This window comes from Rhinopithecus bieti, unplaced genomic scaffold (assembly GCF_001698545.2).
Source record: "Rhinopithecus bieti isolate Rb0 unplaced genomic scaffold, ASM169854v2 scaffold_30764, whole genome shotgun sequence".
Lineage (NCBI taxonomy): Eukaryota > Metazoa > Chordata > Mammalia > Primates > Cercopithecidae > Rhinopithecus > Rhinopithecus bieti.
The window spans coordinates 938325-947612 of NW_016813573.1; positions in this window are offsets into that span (position 1 = coordinate 938325).

The window sequence follows — 9288 nt, forward strand, 5'->3', positions numbered from 1 at the left end:
AAAAAAAAAAAAAAAAAAAATGTCTTTCATGGTTATAATTTTACTGTTGCTTAGAAACACTGATCCAATTCTACCACCACCCACTTCTTCTCCTTCACACTTCTCTCCATCTCCAGATGACCCAAGGATTGAATTGAATTTATATAGAGATTCTTTAGGAGGATGAGGAATGGTGTTCCCCTATTTACCTTCTTTTATGTTTTTCAGTTCATTTTAAATTTTTCTTCAGATTATCTTCTAATTGTGTTACATATGTTCTTACTGTGATGTTTCCTATTGTTGTTGTACTTTGTAATTTTATATCACAGTTTATAATTAGTTGTAGGCATATTACAAATTTATTGACATATATTTATTGTACATGCAGTTGCCATACTAAACTCATAGTTTTTAGCATATTATTTACTTATTCTGCATATTTTGTCACAAACAAATAACATTACTGAATCCTCCTTTCCAATGTCTATAACTTTTAGTGATCTTATCTATTGGTAATAGCTAGCATTTCAAGAAAATAGTTAAATAAAAGAGTAGTATTGAGAACTTCTGTGTTTTTAAAATTTATTATTATTCCATCAATATTTCCCCTGTGTGTGTGTGTGTGTGTGTGTGTGTGTGTGTGTGTGTAAGGTTAAAATATTTAAAATAGTAAATACAAACACTTATGTATCTATATATATTTTGGAAAACATAGTTTTTAATAACTTTTGTCAGGAGTAAAATTTCAGTGTTATTACATGCACTTTTGACGTCAATAAAATACTTAAAACATTTTCAACTTCAATATCTTTTGTTATAGATGTATTATTATTAAATCACTCTACATTTCTGTATTGAACTAAATACAAAATATTATACTAAGCTTTTTATGTACTTTTGGATTCTCTTTACTGATTTTTAGCATTTTGTCATATTTTCTAGTAGGGAGGTACTATGGCATAGTGGTTAATAACCCAGACAATAGCATCTGAGTTTCTAAGTTCAAATTATGGCTCTACTATAACTAGCTATGTAACTTCATATCCTCTGCTCTGCATTTTTCTCTATCTGTAAATGGAGAGAAATTATAGTCCTGAGCTCATGGTTTATGAAAATTAAATGAATTAATACATGTAAGGCATTAATAACAGATTCTAGCAAAAAGTACACACTCAAGAAATATGAGTAAATATTAGTGGGACTGACTTCTGATGCTCTCTGTCAGATTCAGGAATTAGTGTTATGCTGCTTATGTAAAGGAGTTTCTATTTTTAATTACTGTTTATAATATTATTTTTCCTTTCTAATGACTAATTTTGTGTATTTATGAATCTTCTTTCTTATTGTTCAGTTAATCTAGTGATTAATTTATTTATTGTTTTCCTCTAAAAGAAGCAGCACTTATGTATCGATTCAATGAGAGTTTTTATTGGTATGGTAGCTGTCTAATTTATTAATTCCTGATTTATCATTATTGAATAATTTCTTTCCACCCATTTTTATTGTCACTACTTATTTCTGTTCCTGATCTGTCTTGTTTTACCAGCATGAATGACAAAATGAGGTCTTTTTCCATTTAATATTGAAATTTAATTGCACAGAGCCCTCATCCTACCCACTTCAAGAGCCACTTTGTAATTCCTCCTTAAGGTTCTCAGTTCTGTGAGGATGCTTTCTATCTCATAAAGTTTCAGCCTTGTTTATTATTACATTCAGGAAAAAATTAACTGGAAAACCTGTTCAGGCCACATAGAAGCCTTGTGCTCATCACTAATATTGCTAAACTCCTTCACACAATCATAACTGGAAGACCCTGTGCTCTGTAGTGACTAAGGCAGCACCACTATTACTGGTCAACCAATAGTTTATTTAAGGGGCTGCAGATAGGTGTAGGAGGGAGGGGAGAAGAAATCTGTCTTTTCTAGTATTTTGTTCAGTCATGGTTGATCACATGCTATTACTTTATAGGAACACAATCTCTGCCCATAAGCACACATAAGACACACACACAGGCACACATAAGAAACTATTTCAAAAAGTCACTCACGGTGTTCGGGGAGGCTGAATCAGGAGTAGCTACAGGATCAACCTCATGCTAGACAGAACCATCTTTCTCTGGGACTTAAGAAGAGAGGTTACTTTGCCTATGTCATAAGAATCACAGTCTCTGAACAACTAAGTAATGGGATTGCAACTCAAAAATCGACAAATTAAGCTGTTTGCCTGCCACTGCTGTCACCCTCGTGAGCATCATAGATGTGCATTCACGTATTCCAAGTTCAGGCTGCTCCTACCAGTAACAGATCATACATATATGCTGTCTTCCAAACCCCAGCAAAGCCATACTCCTGACATCCCTGTTTGGTTCCCAGTTCTGCAAAAAGCAATTCTCTCTTTAGTCTCAAGGCTCATCCCATTTTCTTCCCTAGACTGACAAATAGAGAGAACATTCACACTCTTCGTGCCATAATCACCTATAAAATAAATAACTAGAGACCAATTTATTATCCTTGATCTAGCTGGTCAGTGTTATCCATATTCCATGTTGCTAAATATAAGTAGATTTATATATATATTATATATATATATATAATATATATAATACATATATACATGATTTCTGTTTTCAAGTTATTTTAAATAGTCTTAGAATTTTCAAACAATTATTCCTAAAAGAAACATTTATTGAGGACTTGTTATATATTATGCAATATCTTAGACCTGCATAAAATAGTAATAAACCTTTTCTCACAGTACATTCTGATGAGGTATGAGAAATAAACAAAAATCTGACTTTGTTTATAAATATTGTTTAATGTTTTATCAATCATTTAATATATTAAAAAGTATATTTACATATAAACACAGATGATATATATAGATGTGGCATAGATATAAATATAGTTTATGAAAAAAGAAAAATGACAATGTAACATTAGTCCAGATCTAAAGGTGTTAAGAGGTAACAAACCATGTGGATAATCAGTAGTGCATCCAGGCAGAGCCAACTGAATGGAGAAAGATTAAGAAACAATATGAGGGATTGGGAAGCTATTGCATAAAACAGTCAAGAAATTATAGTGACTAAGTAGCGTAGGTATTGAGAAATGGTTGAATTCTGGTTGCGTTTTTAAGAGAACCAAAAAGATTTGCTGATGAGTCAGATGTGAGCTCTTTTTCCTAAGCTCTACAACTGCACATCCAACTAGCCAATGCATTCTCTTCCATTCCACTCTTGATTTCTTCATTCAATATTTTTGGTCCTTACCCTGTGCCAAACACTATGGCTATGCTATGGGGAAAATGAATAATGCATCATTTCTCTATCTGAGAAACACAATGGCTACTGGTGCAGATACACACATAAACAAAACACATTTCCGAAACACGGTAATTATAACAGCACAGAGAAACAAGTGACTGATTACACCCAGAAAGATTAGTGAAATCGTCACAGAAAAAAATGATATATAAACTGGCATTTGAAGAATGAGTAAAGCAAAAAAATAGGAAAAAGGCAGTAGAGAGGATGAGGATGGAAACTTATACTAAAGCAATGGCAGAAGATAAGCAAAAGAGCAGATGGATTCAAGAAAGATATAGTAAGTAAAATTGGTAGAATTTTGTAAATAAATTAGGGAAGATGATGACTGTGAAATTTTAAAGTCTCTAAATTTTCTAGTTTTAGAAAGTAGGTGTCATCCAAATAGAAAAAGAGAAAGTCAGATAATCTCTCCTCACTAATGATATGATTACATACCTAGAAAACCCTAAAAATTCCAGCAAAGACTCCTAGACCTGATAAATGACTTCAATAAAGTCTCAGGATACAAAATCAACGTACAATAATCAGTACCATTTGTACACACCAATGTTCAAGCTGAGAACCAAATCAAGAAAGCAATCCCATTTACAATACCCACACATGAAAATATAATACCTAAGAATACATCTAAAAAATGAGATGAACAATCTGTATGAGGTGAACTACAAAGCATTGAAAGAAATCATACAATACACACACACACACACACACACACACACAATAGAAAACCTTGTCATCCTCATGGGTTGGAAGAATCAATATCATTAAAATGTCCAACTGACACAAGGAATCTACAGAGTCAACACTATTCCTGTCAAATTCCCCAAATCATTTTTCACAGAGTTAGAGAAAACTTCTAAAATTTATGTGGAACTAAAAAAGGAGCCCAAACAGTCAAGGCAATTCTACGTGAAAATAATAAAGCCAGAGGCATCACGTTACTCAACTTCTAACTATAACATAAGGCCACAGTAACCTAAACAGCTTGACACTAGTACAAAAATAGACATATAGATGAATGGGACAAAATAAAGATCACTGAAATAAATCCTCACACCTACCACCAACTCATCATTGACAAAGTTGACAAAGATAAACAATGGAGAAAGTAACCCTATTTGATAAATAGTGTTGGGAAAACTGGCTAAACATGTGCAGAAGAATGAAACTAGACGCTACCTCTTACTATATACAAAAATTATCTCATGATGGATTAAACACTTACATGTAATCTCCAAAACTATAAAAATTCTAAAAGAAAACCTAGGAAATAGTCTTCTAGATATTGGCATAGGCAAATAATTTATGATGAATTATCCAAAAGAAAATGCAGCAAAATAAAAATAGACAAATGGGACTTAATAAAACTGAAGAGCTTCTTTCTCCACAGCAAAAGAAACTCAACAAAGTAAACAGAAAGCCTACAGACTGGTAGAAAATATTTGCAAACAATGCATCCAACAAATGATGAATATCCATAATATGCAAGGAACGTAATCCACAGGAAAAAAACAACCTTTTTTAAAAAGTGGACGAAGACATGAACAGACACATCTTGAAATTAGACATACAAGTGGCCAACAAATATACGAAAAAATGCTCAGCATCACTAATAATCAGAGAAATGCAAATCAAAATCACAATGAGATATCATCTCAGACCAGTTGGAATGGTTATGATTAAAACTCAAAAAATAACATGTAGGTGAGATTGTGGAGAAAAAGCAATGCTTATACATTGCAGGTGTGAATGCAAATCAGTTTAGAGTCTGAGGAAAGCAGTTTGGAGATTTCTCAAATAACTAAAAATATAATTATCTTTCCACCCACCATTCCCATTACTGGGTATATATCCAAAGAAAAAAAAATGTTCTACCAAAAAAGACACATGAAAATGTATGTTCATCACAGCACTATTCACAACAGAAAAGACATGAACTTGGCCGGGTGCGGGGGTCACACCTGTAATCCCAGCCCCTTGGGAGGCCCAGGCAGGTGGATCACCAAGTCAGGAGTTCAAGACCAGCCTGGCCAACATAGTGAAACCCCATCTGTACTAAAAATGCAAAAATGTGCAGGCTGTGGTGGCGCACACCTGTAGTCCCAGCTGCTTGGGAGTCTGAGGCAGGAGAATCCCTTGAATCTGAGAGACAGAGGTTTCAGTGAGCCGAGACTGCACCATTGTGCTCCAGCCTGGGTGACAAAGTGAGACTCCATCTCAAAAAAAAAAAAAAAAAAAAAAAAGAAAAGAAAGAAAAGAAAAGAAAAAGACAAGACAAGACATGGACTCATCCTACATGTCCACCAATGGTGGCTTGGATAAAGAAAATAGTATACACACACACCATGAAATACCACAGAGCAATAAAAAAGAATAAAATCATATCCTTTCCAGTAACATAGATGCTACTGGAGGATGTTACCCTAAGTGAATTACTGCAGAAATAGAAAACCAAATATTCCATGTTCTTACTTATGAGTGGGAGCTAAACATTAGGTTCACACAGTCATGAATATGAGAATAATAGACACTAAAAGGAGGGAGAAAGGCAGGGGAGCAAGGACTGAAAAACATCCTATTGAGTACTATGTTCATTATCTGGTTGACAGGATCAATGGAAGTCCAAACTGCGGCACAACACAATATACCCTTATAACAAACCTGCACATGTACCTCCCCAAAACTAAAATAAACATGAAAATTAAACAAAATAAAACAAATTACCATCTTCTCCTTGCATATCTTGTTTTCTTCTATAAAATAGCAACAATAGCAGCTTGATAGGACCATTGTTAGGATTAAGTAAATTAATACATCAAAGTGCTTAGAATAGTGTCTATTGTATAGTAAATGTTCAATATAGTCTAATGATTGTTTGAAAAAAGCAAAAAGTAGTGGTTAGTATGTGAGTTCTAGAGACAAAATGAATTTTAATCCAAATATACTCCCTCAGCAGTTGAATAATTTGAGGCAAGTTATTGCCCCCATATTGTAAATATTTACATCTCCCTAGCTTTGTTTTTCCACATGTAAAATTATTAAAATCATGGAGATGCATCATATCTACTAGAATATTATGCCAGTCGCTTTTATGTGATAATTCTAAAACGACTTTTCTTTGAGACACATATTTGGATTATACATGCATGTGTATAATAATAATGAATGTGGAGATTTTAGGAGAATGCCTATGCCACAGAACTCAATAAATTTTAGTTATTTTGGTTATTAGTTGATTGTTTATTTATTATTGCTAGCAATAACTACCTTGATTTTAGCTATTTGCTTATTTTAATTTTAATTTCAAAATACTTAATATTAATTGCATAATTTGGTCAATAAATGTCTATCAACTGAAATACAGAAAGAATTTTGTACAGATTCCAAAATCAGATGTATAAGAAGAATGGCAGTCAGCTTGGTTTACAACAGTGGAAGAAAATGGGAATTGATTATTGTCTTAGTTGATTTGTGTTGCTATACAGTAATACCTGAGACTGGGTAATTTATAAAGAAGTTTCCCTGGATTACTTGGCAGAGACTCTTGTTCTCTTTGCTTACTTTCCCCCAAACAAAGTTCTGTCTCTGTGCTGATCTGGAGCTGGGGAAGAAGTGATCCAAACACCCCTATAGCTACCACCACTGAGACTGCACTGAGTCATACCCAAAGATAGTACACCACTGGCCCTCACTGAAGGCCTATAGTGACCACTGCTTGGCTACCACCTATGTTCACTCAAGGCCCAAGGACTTTACATTCAGAAGGTTGTAAAGAAGGGAAGCGATTCTAGCCTAAAGGACAAGGCATAACTGATCAGGGTCAGCTAACTTTATGTCTTGTTCTCTTACGCCTTTGATTAACATAAAGGGGGTATCAGGATGATCAAGTCCTAACAAGGAGCCACTCATACAACCTTTTTTTTTCTTTCTAGATAAAAAGTACCATAAGTAATACTACTTTCTGAATTGAGAAACACAAAGAAAATAAATTGTAACACAAAACAAATAAAAGCAAAGCCCTTATGTAAGATTTTCCCCAATAGCAACAGGTTTCTGTGAAAGATTTTGAACATGACTCCTCATTACCTTACTCTTCCTCTTCCTCTCCAATATTAACTTCAATTTACCTTCACTTTCTGAGTTAAACAGCTTTTATTAGTATACAGGCGGCTGGGTGCCAGTGAGATTGGGGTCTTGGTTAGGGTCCTGGTAGAGAGAACTGGTATGAAGGATTTATCTAGGATAAGCAGGGAAGCCAGCAGAGAAATGTTCAGACCAATGTCTAGAATCCTGAGAAAAGATCAACATCAGGTTTCCATACATGTGCTGGTTCTCCTTAGCCCTCAAGAGAACATAACAAACAAACAAAAAGACAAACAGATAAATCGAGACATCCTTGCCTGTAAAACGGGGACATTTACTGGCTGCTTCTGAATGTGCCAGCCAAGGGAGTGGAAACCTACCTATTTTAACATCATTGACACACAGAATAGATACGAGTGCTTCATCTTTCATCCTTGTTAAGACAAAAGTAATTTAGCATTCCCTGCCATGAAACCTTAGCTCTAGAGAGCAGCAAAAAAAATACTTAAACATTACATAGGGTCCCAAAAGCCAGAGAAAGGAAGGTCAGTAAGAGTAAACAGAAAATACCAGCAAGACAGATCTGCTGGAGGAGACACATGACAGTGTGATTTAAAATAATGAGAACATTAGCAGAAGTTCAGGCTTACTACATACACACCAAAGACTTTCTGGAGAAAAACAAACAACAAAATGCTTTCCTAAATTAGTAATTCAATAGGTAAAAATGAAAGAAAACATGGCCTGTAATGTCACCCTTTATAAATGCCTACCCATTATTCTTGGATTCTAATTGGAATCTGAAACATTGCACATTTCCCCTTTATGTTCTTATGTATCCAAGAACAATGAGATGATGACATTGATTCACATGCAAAAAATGTTTTAAATTATTATTCCAAGCAACCATTGTTTTTAAAAAATCTTTCTCTAGAGGAGGCTGAAAAGCCTCACTTAGTCCATGAATACTTCTATTTCATTGTTAGAGTATCCTGTATTAAAGTCACAATTGATTGAGTAGGGTATTTATAAAGGATGACATCACAATCATACATTGCTTAACAATGAGAATATGTTCCAAGAAATTTGTCATTAGGCAATTCTGTCATCATGCGATCACAGAATGTATTTACGCAAACCTAGAGGGTATAGCCTCCTACACATCTAGGCTATGTGAGCTAGCCTATTGCTCCTAGGCTGCAAACCTATGCAACATGTTACTAAATACTGTAGGCAATTGCAACACAATGCTCAGTGTTTGTGTATCTAAAAATATCTAAACATAGAAAATGAATAGTAAAAATACAGTATAAAAGATTGTAAACATGGTAAGCCTGTATAGGACATTTAGCATGAACAGAGCTTGCTGGACTGGAAGTTGCTCTGGGGGAAGTCAGTGAGTGAGTTGTGAGTAAATGGGAAGGCCTAGAACATTACTGTGCCTTTATGCTACTGGCAGCAGAGTAAGTCTGTTTCTAGCAGCTTCACCACAAACACTCCAGTAACATGTTACCCTATGATGTTACAATAGCTGCTATGTTAGTAGGAGATAAAAATTTTTCAGTTGGATTATAATCTCCTATGACCAACATCATATATGTGGTCCATCACTGACTGAAACTTTGTTATGCAATATATGTCTGTAATTTGTAAATATCTATATATATATTTAAGAAAATTATACATACATAGTATATATTTAATCTGAACTGAGAAGCCTAGAATGAATATTTCTTTTCCTGAATAAGGACTATTGTCAACTAAGGGTAATAATCAGAGCATTATTCCAATATTATTTGTTTTTATGTCATTATTGGGTCTATTTGACATCTTATAGCAGAAATAATTAAATCTTTATTACTCCTTAATTAGTTCCAAATTTTCTCTCTCTTTTGAATGTG